At 50.0% G+C, this 12,679-nt stretch overlaps 1 pseudogene; it reads right to left on the reverse strand.

The window, feature by feature from the left end:
• Positions 1-12,331: 12,331 nt before the first annotated feature.
• LOC118611772 lies at positions 12,332-12,450 on the reverse strand (annotated as a pseudogene).
• Between the last annotated feature and the right edge of the window lie 229 nt (positions 12,451-12,679).

The raw sequence follows: 12,679 nt of genomic DNA on the forward strand, positions 1-12,679 counted from the left end.
CTCTGCTCGCCACCTCCCCATCTTCTTTTTCCCCAGAGTAATTAGTTTGGAAATGGGTTGTAAAGAAAATGAGAGCGATTCTCGGGACCGGTAATGGGAGAGTGGGGTGACGAGGAGAAAAGCCCCTTTGAAGCGCTTTGCGTGTAACGGGCCAGGCGTTTGTCAGGACCACGGACAGCTCCGAGCACGCCCTGATGGGGGCGGGGGCGGGGGCGCGGGGGGGGGGGGGGAGGGACGTCTAGCGGTCTAGCCGAGGCCGCGAGGGTGGGGTCCATAGCGCGAGCCCTAGAAACTCCTGGAAAGCCGGCTCCCTCCGCCTGCCACTTTATTCAATTCGCAATAAGCAGCAACCTTTACATTTTAATTAGAGAGTCACTGTTACGAAGCCATCCTCCTCCTACCCGGGCAGGCCTGCTCATTCTCTCCGGCTCCAGAAGGGTCTTCAGCACTAATTGGCTGTTTGGTGCCTCCATTGTGACGGTGTGAGGTAGGGTGGCGAGCCCCTTGCTTTCCTTCTAATGCGTTCTCTGGTCTCTCTGCCCTCCTCCTCTTTGATTTGCCTAATTAGTGCTAATAATTTAAAAGCTGTGTGGCCCTCTTTTGATCCTGCCGCCGTCGGCAGACGGAGCCATTCCATTAGCGGATATTAAACAGCGCTAATATGTGGTGACGCGCGGTTGGAACTGGCTTTGCACACAGTTCCAGCGCGGGATCCCAGGGCTGCCTCAGTCGCGTGCGCGCACGCGCGCACACACACACACACACACACACACACATCTACTGTATTCCTGGGGAAAAGTCATTATAGGCTGTAGCAGCTTAGAGTGCTGTGTCTTAATAACTGTTTGAAGCCCCTTTATTGTGGGCTGGCATTGAAACTGCACGATTTATTCCGCATTTCAGGATTTTAATGATTAATTCATGAATGTATCTGCAAGAATGCCAAGGTCTCCCGAACAATGCAAGCCTTTTTTTTTTTTTTTTTTATCCCACCTAAAGTTGTTTGTTTTCATTTCAAGTCAAAGCAATCTGTCTTGAGCATTCATTTCTCTCTCCCTTCACTCCCTTCACCCGGAAAAAAAAAAAAAAAAAAGGGAGCTCATTTCACTGGGGTCTTGATAACATTTTGACAAGTAATAGAATTCATTTACATTTATCAAAATAAACAGATAAGCCTTCCATCGTCCCCCTGTCTCTCTGACACGGACTGGTCTTTCACCTTCATTAGTAAGCTTGAGGTCGTGTGCAACGCACGACTCAACCGGTGTGTTCCCGGCTATTCTGAAAATCTTGTGGAAACGTAAAGGGGGGGCCCAGGCTGAAGGAGCCCAGAAGAGCTTCCCCAGTCCCCCGGGAGGCGACCATTGTAGCTCTCAGTTGGGTCCGGGCTCACAAACCGTCGGCGCCTTTTACCTGTTTAAAGGCAGTGGGATTCCGTGGTTAAGAATGCTGGTTCTGGGACTGGATTGCTTGGGTTCATTGCTCCCCCCGCAAAGTGTGTGACTTCAGGCAGGTTGCTCATCACAGTGGTAGCTACGTCACAGAGCTACTCCTGTGGTGAGCAACCTGCCTACGTCACAGAGGATTAGACGAGACCGTCCGTGCAAGATGCTTGGCCCTGCACCCGGTACATAGTAGGTGCTTGAAGATGTGGGGGGAGGAGGAGGAGGAGACGAAGACACCAAGATGATGGTAGCGCTTGGGCAGCCCGCGGTTCTCTTATCGCGCCTTTGTGTTTTGGGCAAGAGGAGATGGCGACTCTATTATCATAAAATCCAGACAAACTCCGAAGTCGATTTTCTTTTTTTTTATAAAATTTCTGCTGTTAAGACTATTGTTGAGGGGCTACCTCATGTTTAAGGCATTGTTAGGCTTTTCTAACATAGCCCCATTATCTTAATGCTTGCGCTTTGTGAACTCGGGCATATGCAAAGTAGTCTGGAAGCGTGCTGTAAATTACAGCGAGCAATTAGGACAAATGAGGAACTGGCTCCGCTTAGCCCCTGCATGCGGGGCCCGTGCAGACTGACCTCTTTGGATGTAGGCCTCTGCCCATGACTCCAAGTGGCTGGGTGGGGTCACAGAAAGGGGAGGCATTCAGGGTTCCCAGCATCACCAACAACATCCTCTTTTTGCCTCCGTTAATTTTTTTTTTAATTCAAAACTTTATATTTTTCAGCAATTTTAAGTTCACAGCAAAACTGAGTGTATAACTATAATGGGGTACCCATGGGATCTGTAGTGATGTTTCCTTATTCGTTTCTGATATTCGTAAGTTGTAGCTTCTCCTTTTTTTCATTAGTCAGCCCGGCTAGGGGTTTATCAATTTTATTGATCTTTTTAAAGAACCGGCTTTCGGTTTTGTTGATTATTGATTTCCCGTTTTAAATTTCAGTAATTTCTCTTCTATTTTTTATTATTTATTTTCTTCCGCTTACTCTGGATTTAACGTGCTCTTACTTTTCTAGTGTTCTAAGGTAGAGACTTAGATTGTTGATTTCAGATCTTTCTTTTCTAATACATGCATTCGGCGAGACACATTTTCTTTTAAGTGTCACTTTTCTCTGCATAGGATACATTTCGTTGTCTTGTGTTTTCATTTTCATTTAGTTCAAAATGTTTTTAAGTTGCCCTTGAGATTTTTCTTCTATCAACGTGTCGTTTAAAAGTGTTTTGTTTAATATTTAAAATATTTATTTATTTATTTGAAAAGGTAACATGGAACAAGGTTCCAACGGTACAAAGAAAACAGATGTCGTGAAGAGTCAATTTCTTTTCCATTTCGATCTACCTGTTTCCTTGTTCTCTCCAGGAGGTGATGCCTACTCTCTGGCTCTCAGGTCCCCTTTCAGAGATGGTAAATACAACATAAGATATAGGAAGCATGGTCTTCTCATCCTTTTTTCTTTAAAAAATGGTGGCACGTTCTTTACTTTGCCACCTGCACTAAACAGTAAAGTCTGAGAAACATTCCATGTTACTACATTTAGTTTTATCCATTTCCCCACTGGTGGACATTTGGGTCATTTCCCATCATAATGTGATCTTGAAACAGGCTAAGAAATAGGCATCCATTGGTTTCTTCTGTAGGAGAGACATAATGAAATAATTTGTAGCACACTATTGTTTCTTTCCCTTCCTCCCAGCATTCATTCTCTATGCTTTTTATAATAGGACCCTAGTTTTCCTCTGGGGAACTACCCCTTGCTCACTTTCTGGCCATGTGATTTGGTTTGGAACTGATTTTAAGGATGGGCATGTGACAGTGGTCCACCCAGTCAGAAGTGCTGAAACCCCTGGATACTGGGATTCGTTCAGGGAGGAACATGTGACCAAGTTCAGGCTGAAGAGGGACCCGAGACTTGCTGGAATTGTTTGTTGGGTCAGAGGTGCCACCTTCCCATTCAGGATATGGAACCGGTGGACGGGCTGGAGGAAAAGAAGCATCGAGAACAGAAAGACAAGATCGAGAAGCGGAGGCCTGCCCTGGAGGGCGCATGAAGGCAAGAAGAAGGAGGTGTGCGAGGTCGGGCACAGCCCCAAGGGTCTCGGTTTGGGGACCGAGGGATGAAGCCACTTGACTGAACACTGACCACGAGAGGCGAGGCTATTTGCTGGTCCTTCTCCTGTTCTGGTCCATGTCACAGGGAGCTACATCTCCAACTCTTCTGGCCTCTAGTCCAGGGAGATGTTGATGGATGTTTGGTGAGCAGGAGGGGACGAGAAGCTGGAGAGTTTCCCTCCTCCTTCCTCTGTTTCCGGCAGCCGGCCAGCCATCTGCGGCTCACCCCTGACTCCGACCGCAGCCGGACAGACTCTCTTTTGATGGACCGAGCTCCAGCAGGCAGGACCCTTTGGACGGCCCCATCTTCTGGGCTCCGGTACCCCAGCTCCGCCTGCTGTTCCTCTGGCCCTGGGGTCGGGAGCACCTTCCTGCTGCGGTTAATCTCTGGGTTGCCGCGGGTACCCTGTTTGGCTTCTCGGCCCTTCCATCGCCTAGGTAACCAGTTCTCCTTATTCAGTTCCCTCTGTTGGAAGCACATAGGATGACTTCTGTTTCGCCAGGTGAATTCTAACTGATAGAGTGGAGGAGTGGGTAGACGTGAGCAGGGTGGGCTAGCACGCAGACAAGCAGGCATGCATAAAAACACAGGTGTGGGGCTTCGTCACGAGAAGGGAGGTTCTCGAGGAGAGCGAGCTTAGAGGGAGGAATGGGCAAGGACAGGACATAGGGACATTCCTAGAGAATTCGCAAAGGATCGAGAAGCATCAGCTAAGTTGGCTTAGAAATGTAGGTTCCAGACATGTGAGAGAACCATCCAGATGTAGTCTTCCTGGGACCAGGGACGAATTTTAAGGCGCATGTGTATGTGTGTGTGCGCACGCACCCGCACGCACAGTTAGAAGAATTGATTGATACATTAGGGATCAAAAAGAATGAGGGCACTGAACAGTGTGATTCCAGGCTAGGCGGGCTTGACTGTGGCGCTACATCACTTAAAGCAGGAAGTTAAGAAGGGAGAGAGGTAGAGAAATTGGAAGTTGGAGGTTAATAATGGGAAGAGGACTAATAATATCTTCATTATGGGACAACTACATTCATTACTAAAAGTAAAAAACCTTCACTGTACGTATTGGGAAGTATGCAACTTGGCTCATGGTGTTGCCAAATCTGCTTAGTCACGAGCCGCGTCACTGTGGTTTTCACACTGGCTTTGGAAAAATATGGCGAGGTCTTCACGACCAATGGTTCGTCGTCTGTGTCGGAAACCTAACTCTGGGGACTGGCACCCAAGGAAAGCTGCCGTTGGTCGTAGACCCACGGACTTTCAGAGGTGGAAAGGGTCATTTTAGAGAAGGTCAGTCTGAAGCCCAGGCAGAGTCAAGTATTAGCTGATTCATGGGTTGCATGAAAGAAAAGCCATTTTTAGTACTCGAAACGATGTCACGTACCCGGTAGACCCCTTCTCGCTCCCACACGCACTCAACTCCTTGAGATCTGGGGCTGAGTTTCAGAGTTTCAGGGGTGTGTGTGCGTGGGCCACCTAATCGCCTTAGAATTCCAAATTTTGGGATCAAAAGTCCTTTGAAAGCAAAAGTTACTCTAAATCGGGGGACCGAATGATTACGTCGCCGTGGGTGCCCAGGACGCGTCTGGGGCAGCGGCTGGAGGATACGCCATGGGGTGTAGTGGCCCCATCGGGTGAACCCCGAAGAGTGATGGCCGCACTCTCGGCCCTTCCTTTTGTAGAGCTGGGTGGAAAGTGGCATGAATGTGGCTCTCGGCAGGTCACATGTCTCGTTTGATTATAGCGCCTAGAATGTCTCACGGGCGGAATCATCTTCGCCTTGCAGACTAGGAAACCGTAGCTCGGTGAGATTAGGCGACTCGCCCAAGGTCACAGGGGCAAGCCTTACATCTACTGTGCTCAACTGTGAGCTTCTCGACAGCAGGGTTCGTGCGTCTCCTGCCTCGTCTCTTCCAGTGTGGCCCCTGGACCCTGCCGGGGGGTAGACTCAGGTTGATTTCCTGTCTTCGCGGACACAGTGAAGGAAGCCCGCAGAGCCACCGAGCCGCAGAACCTTCTCCCTGTGGGCCGTGTCAAGACGGTGGCTCTGCCTGGCTCTCTCCGAGTGACCTGGGGCGGATCCCGCCCCCTCTCAAGCCTTAGCCTTCCCATCTGTGAGGCGAGGGCCTTGGATAATGGCCTTAAGAATCCTTCCGGCTTCGCTGAAGGATTCCGCGGTGTCAAAAAATAAGAGGTTGCATTATCACGAATTGAAAAATAATTATCTTTTATGCTCCACGTGTAACTTTCCGCTTCTCGGGGTACCTGTTAGATAGTGTCAATGCCGCCTCGTATATCAGACACCGTTGTGATAAGTACGCAATCTGTGTCTGCAATTTCCATTTTATGGCAATAACCGATTTACACGAGGTGTTTTTAAAACGTGTCACTTGTATGTACGCACCTGCCAGGAGCCTGCTCCCTCGTAATGAGTTTCTGGCGAGGTCAGAGAAAGTGCCCGAATTTAAGTAAACAAATAGCAGGCAAGTTTTGGACACCGAAGCCTCCCTCTTTCGCTGGGGAGGCGTGCGGCCTCCCCGTGAGGGACGGCGACAACTCTCCGGTGTTCAGACACGAAGACCCCTGGCTTGGCAGATCAAGATTACAGAAATTTTTCTGACAGGTGCTCTCAAACTCCGACTCGGGGAGGGAGAGGATGTTCAGGGCCTTTACACGCACCAGGAGACCGGGCTGCTATGCGTGAACTTGACGGATACCAGGTAACCAAGAAGGACCAGTTCACGGAGTGTCCAATTTGTTGCTTGATCGTTTGGATAAAAATTACAAGGCAAATATTCGAAGGGCAGGGGCAGAGTGAGAGGCAGGGGCATCCTGAAAAATAAAGTTCTAATTTGGTGAATTTTTTCCTTACTCTTTACTATTGGAAAACTGGTTATTTTGCACGTTAGCTTTTGACTAACTGATTTTTGGCGCATGGGTACGTTTCTGAGGGCCGAGTCGGCCATTTGTGGGCCTTCTGAAACTTTGACCGTTCGGTGCTGCTGATGCAGATTTTAGACCCACCTAGTTCATCCCTCTGCAGCCAGACAGAAACCTACCTGCGCCAGCTCAACTCCTGGAGAAGAGAGTGTGATAGGTCGTAAGACAGGCTGTGCATGATGGATCTAATCCTTGTCCTACACACCCTGGGTGAAAGGGTCTTGAGGAATCTTTCTCCTTAATTCTGGCAGGACTTTAGGGCCTCTGACACAGAGCCAAGCAGACACAAGCTTCTGGGACACTTGATCCCCTCGCGAGCCTCCGAAGTCCTTTCGGCCACTCCCTAAACACCACCGCTCCCGCGTGACGGCTGCCAGGATTTCTATAAAACTTCCCATGCTAGCGCAATAATGACAAAAGCATCCGGAGGCCAGGAAAGACGAGAGAAGTGAGGCTGTTTCTTGGGATAAAGCATCTGCTGACCCGGCCTCTCTTGGACACTCTGAGGCCCAGTGAAGCAACTCGTCGAGGTCGGCGGGCCACCAGGACAAAGGCTGGCTGAGAAGAGGCTGCGATTCGGCCGCTTGTTCAAAATCCTCCCAAAGGTCATTCATCTGGCTGGGATTTCTTCTTGAGCCTTGCCTGGCCCGTGCGGCTTATCCTGATGCAAGCTGGCCTGGGAAGCCTACAGCTCAGGTCTGCCATGCCCAGCTGCTTATCGTGACAGCCCGGGGGCCAGCACAGTGCCAGGCTGGGCGGAGAGGCTCGCTCGGTCATAGGTCTGGGTGGCAGCCTTGAGAAGAAGCTCGCAGCCAAGTCAGCAGAGTGCCCACTTTCCTCCTTCCGCTACTGGCTACTTTGTTACAACTGAGCTCTTTCTTAGACAGGCTGCAGGGGCAGGGAAAGCCAGCGGGACTGCTCACTCCTCTAACGTGGCCCGTTTCCTGGCGGTGGTTCTAGCCATCACGTTCATCACTCTCTCAGCCAGGAATGCGCTGTCTCTGTCTGTTGCCTGGACTCCCCCTGGACTCCCCCTTCTCCAATACCCCACTCAGACGTCGCTTTCTCTGGAGAGCCTTCCCAGTTCCACCAGATGACACAGAATTACAATTTATCTGTGCACATCTGCATCCCTACTAAATAGTAAAACCTTCAGAGACAGACGCTTCATCTTTATTCTCATTTATTCATTCACTTGTTTCAGAGACAGCGTGGGCTTGAAGGTTAGTTGTGAACTTATGGGTTCTATAATCTACAGTGAGTGCCTTACCTTTTATTTCTGTTATGCAAAAGTGAATGTAGTGGCAGTATTCACCTCCTGTGGTTGTTGAAGGAATTTGCTACGCATATCATTTTTGGGACACTTGCTATATAGCAAGCATTACGCTGGTCATGATCATTACTATAATTATTCGTTTATTCAACAAACATTTATTGCACAAATGTTGGGCACCTGCTACTCTCCTGGGTGCTGCCCTGGGATCTAGCAAGATGATTGGTACAGACTTAGGGATTGGTAAATGTTTCCTGGATGAATGAAGATTTAACAAGCCATGGACTTGGTTTCTCAGTCTGTGTATTAGTCAGTTAGGCTGGACTCTGTCGTGTAACAAACACTCCCCCCAACCCCACTCCCACCAAATCTCAGCAGCTTGATTTAACAGAAATGAATAGTGTTCCTATCAGGCGTTTAGCGTGAGCCAGCTGGGACGTCCTGCTCGCCAGAGAGCCAGGCTGACCACGCACCTCTCAGCACTTGCTTCCATGATCTCTGCAGCATTAGCTCTTAGAGCTCCCACCTAAAGTGGCATAGACCATCTCTGCTCACATTTTATTGGCTAGAGCAAGTCACGTGGCCCTGCCTAACTTTTTAAAGGGGAGAGAGAATTGCAATTACTATCCTATCCTGTGCCCTAAAGAAAGCGGACCAGGATATCTGGGTAGAGCCCTCTTGACCATCATGGGCTGGAAGCTGGTGCCATGGTCTTCTGGCTAATACACAGCCATCGCTGGCTCACAAAGAAGCCCTGGTCCAGGGTCAGTTTCAGCAGCTACCCTGAGGCTTCCGCTTTGGAATTAAATTTTCAGACTCGGTCTTTTTTATACTCTTCTCACTTCCTCACTCAATTATACTTTAAGCAGATGGGTGAGCCTGTCAACCTTAAGAAAACAACAGAAAGAAACAAATTTATGTAAAACATCCCACATTCTAATTAAATTTCTCTGCCACCTCAAGGTTTTGAGCTTGGGTGCTGATTTGCACTTAAAAAAAAAAAAAGAAATTCAAAACAGAAGCCCAAATTCATGAAAACTTGCAAAGTGCTTTCATGTTGTGCTTTACGGCTGACATGTAAATGGACAGGATGCCTTCATTTCTCCCCATGACAAACACCTCTGTTTTTGGTGCTTGATGGCTCGGAACGGGGTTCTGTTTAAGGACGATTGAAAGCTGCTTCTAAATGCAGACCTAGCGAAGCAGGCCAGGGGGAAGGTGTATGTGGAGGGTTAAGTGCGGCGAATCTTAATCAAGCACTTGGGGGTCTCCGAAGACCCTCGTGCAGTCCCGCGATGACTCTGGGCTCAGCCCGAGGCTCCAAAACACCTGTCACCACAGCCCTGCAGACCTTCCTGCCCCGATCGAGTGAGAGAGTATTAGCCGTCCGTTCCTGCAGCCAATAACTCCCACACTCAGCAGTTTAAGTCAACGCAAGGCTGCCGTTTCGTGCGGGTTCCGAGGGCCAGGGATCCGGGAGCCGCTGGTGTGGGTGGTTCTGGCTCAGGGTCTCCCGCGAGGTTGTGGTCAAGCTGTCGTCTGGGGCCGCAGTCGTCTGACGGCTGGGCTGGGGCTGAGGGTCCCTTCCCACGCGCAAGCACGTGCTCGTCGGATGGTCCCGGTTCCTTGCCTTATGTTCCTCTCCATAGAGCCATTTATGACGTGGCTGCTGGCGTCCCTAAGTGATCAGACAGACAGACAGACAGACACAGATGGGAGGCATAGTCTTTTCTTGAAATAACACATATCACTTCTGCTAAATTCAATTGGTCACACAGACTGACTCTAATAGAGTTTTGGAGACTACCCAGGATGTGATTGTCAGGAGGTGAGGCTCATTGGGGTCATTTTCGAGGCTGATAACCTCACGACACACAGACACGCATTTTAAAATCAGTAAACAAGAGAACAAACTACCTACGGTGGCCGAGGTGCCGGCTAGGTGGTTTACACGCGTCAGCTCAGTCTTTACAATAACAGTGCGAGGTGGGAGCTGTTGTTATAGTGCCGGTTTCGCAGGTGAAGAAACTGAATTTCAAAGAGGTTAAGTAGCTAAACACTGTCTGGGTGGGGCGTGGCGAGCTAGGGCACAGAATAAGACCTGTCACACGCAAAGCACTCCCTGGAGCCATGTTACTGCCGGGTAGGGCACGGATGGCACAGTGTGGTCTCGACAGTGACCTTGGCAGCCCGCCCAGCCTGGTCTCAACTCCGGCTACTGCTCCTTACCAACCACGTGACCTGGAGCAAGCTATCTGTCCTCTCTCAGGCATGGTGCCGGCTCGGAAAGTGCCAAACCCGCGTGACTGTCACTGGTCTCAGTCTTACACTTCTCTCTCTCACCACCCAGTTCCCTGCCCATTGCAGACCCCGGAGTCTTCCATGTACGTGAGCACCCCACCCCCCTGCCCTGCTGCCGGCCGGGCTGGGGACCTCAGGCTTGGAGGCTGAGTAAGACCCTGGGAAATGTCAGAAAATGAGAGGGTGGAGCCACTAAGGTAAGAAGGACGCGGCCATGTTTCTGCAAGTGCCTAAGCCGGGAGGACTGCCTGGAAGAGGTGCTCCATGAGTTACTATGCTCAATATGGCTGTGAAAACAACAATAACAACAATAATAACAACAGATAGAGTAAGGAGACATGAGTTGGGGCTTCTCCTGTTACCTCAGAACTCTAGTTAGAGGCCCAAGCTCAAGTCGGTCAGCACGGAAAGCTCCTGCCGCCCAGAAGGGCAGCAAAGGAGCCGGGAGACTCGTTTCCCGAGGCCTGCAGCGTGTGCTTCCCCGCCCCCGCCCCGCTTTGGCGGTCTGGGACGGCGGCGAAAGGGCCTTCAACGCTCATGAGGAGAGCCCCGAGACACTTACAGGGAGACTCCCCAAAACTAGGAAGAGGGTCAAAAGCTCGGGTGGGAGCCCCCCAAAATTAGGAAAGCGGCACCGAGGGCAAGAAACGGGTCCTTAGGAGGAAATCGCTGACCGTTAGCGAGAAATATTTTTGAGTAACCCGAGATGGCGACATTTGTGTAATGCCCCCTCCATCTCGGTATGTATCGGATTCTAAGAATTTTGGGCCAGGGTGGGGGGCTGGTGGATTGGTCAGAATTCCGTGGGCTGTGAGCATAGGATTTCACACGTGTCCCTTTCATTGGCAAACTTACCTGGGACCACATAGCAAAGGGCGGGGGGGCTGGGCAATGTAGCTTCCAGACTTACAAGGGCGCGACAGTGATGCCAATTTCCCCGCAGGAACGCAGACTTTCCGGGCCACCCACCTTTGACTGTTCCGTGATGTCCTTCGCAGAAGAACTGCACGAGAACCTGGCTCTTTGTTTCGAAGAACCTGAAACGGGGCAAACAAAACTCAGGTGCATGAGGCCAGCCAAGCCTTGAAAAAGCTGCACGTGACATGGCGAGTCCTCCCGGGTGTGTTCGCCAGATTTACAGCACCAGTGACATGCAGGGGGTTGGCCCCGGACTCTTGCATGACGTCAAGGGGCATGAGTGAAAGCCGCACGCCTCCGCCCCGCCCGGAGGCCATCGTACCTGGCCTGGCGGCGTCTCCCCATGGAGGGGGTGGCTGAGGACTCGGAGTTGCTCTCTTTCCGGCTCCATTAGCACGGACCCTCCTGCACGAGGTGACGTGTGACACCTGTTAGAGAGCGGTCTCTAACGAGTTAGCGCGGGTGCTTCTGTTCATGCTGGATTCTGGCAGTTAGGATGAACGGTATCACCGAACGGACTTGTCTGTGTTTTGGATTAAAAAAAAAAAAATGTGAAGGACCCAGGCAGTATTGCTGCCAGAAAGATCCGCCATCAGAGAACTTGAGAACTTAGACTTGAAAGTGGCTTGACGGAGCCTTCAGTCTGTTTCCGCGGAGCAACGGCGGGTCTGTCTCTGGGGTCAGTTCCTATGCTTTGACCAGCTAATTTTAAGTGTCTGCATCTCGAAAGAAGTCACAGTGACATTTTGGGAAGCCTCTTGAATTTTTAGATTAGTCACTGACGACGATGGCAACTTTCAGCTTATTAGAAGGATTTCTCAGGGCGGAATCAAATAACAAAACCAACTGTCTTAGCCTGAGTTCTGCAGAAACCAGAGCCTGAGATGAAGGCGTGCCTTTGAAGGTAGACTGTTTGGAAGGTAAGGCTGGGGAGAACAGGGCAGGGGAGCGGGCAGGGAAGGAGGGCGAGCGACTGGGCTGGCTCCCTGTGTGGGTATCAGGTGCTGGATTCTTTTTAAAATTCTTTTAATTTTTCAATCACAGCTGGCATATATTATGTTAATTTCAAGTGTTCAACATAGTGATCGGACATTTATATAATTTACGAAGTGATCGCCCTGATAAATCTAGTACCCATGTGACACCGTGCATAGTTTTTACCATACTACTGACTCCATTCCTTATGCTAGACTTTGTATCCCCGTGACTACTTTGAATCTTTTTTTTTTTTTTTCAGTTGAGGCAACCCTTGGTTGACCTCACAGGTTGCAAGGACCTTGTCAGCTTACAATCCCTTATATATATATTTTTTTATTTTTTTTATTTTTTACGCCTACAGGTCCTGGTCTTCCCAGGTGGTCTCCCATCCAAGTGCTAACCAGGCCCCACCCTGCTTAGCTTTCGCGATCAGACGGGATCAGGCTCGTTCAGGGTGGCGTGGCTGTAGACCCAATTTGTGCTTTTTAACCCTTTCTCCTTTTTTCGCCCACTCCCCCCAAACCCTCCTCCCATCTGGCAACCATCAAAACGTTCTCCGTATCTGTGAATTTGTTTCTGTTTTGTTTATTTTGTGTTTTAGGCTCCACGTGTGAGTGAAATCATGCGGCACTTTCTTTCTCTGACTTACTCCGCTCAGCATGATATCTTCCAGGTCCATCCACGCTGTTGCAGATGGCAA

This window comes from Rousettus aegyptiacus, unplaced genomic scaffold, assembly GCF_014176215.1.
Source record: "Rousettus aegyptiacus isolate mRouAeg1 unplaced genomic scaffold, mRouAeg1.p scaffold_m13_p_14, whole genome shotgun sequence".
Taxonomy (NCBI): Eukaryota; Metazoa; Chordata; class Mammalia; order Chiroptera; family Pteropodidae; genus Rousettus; species Rousettus aegyptiacus.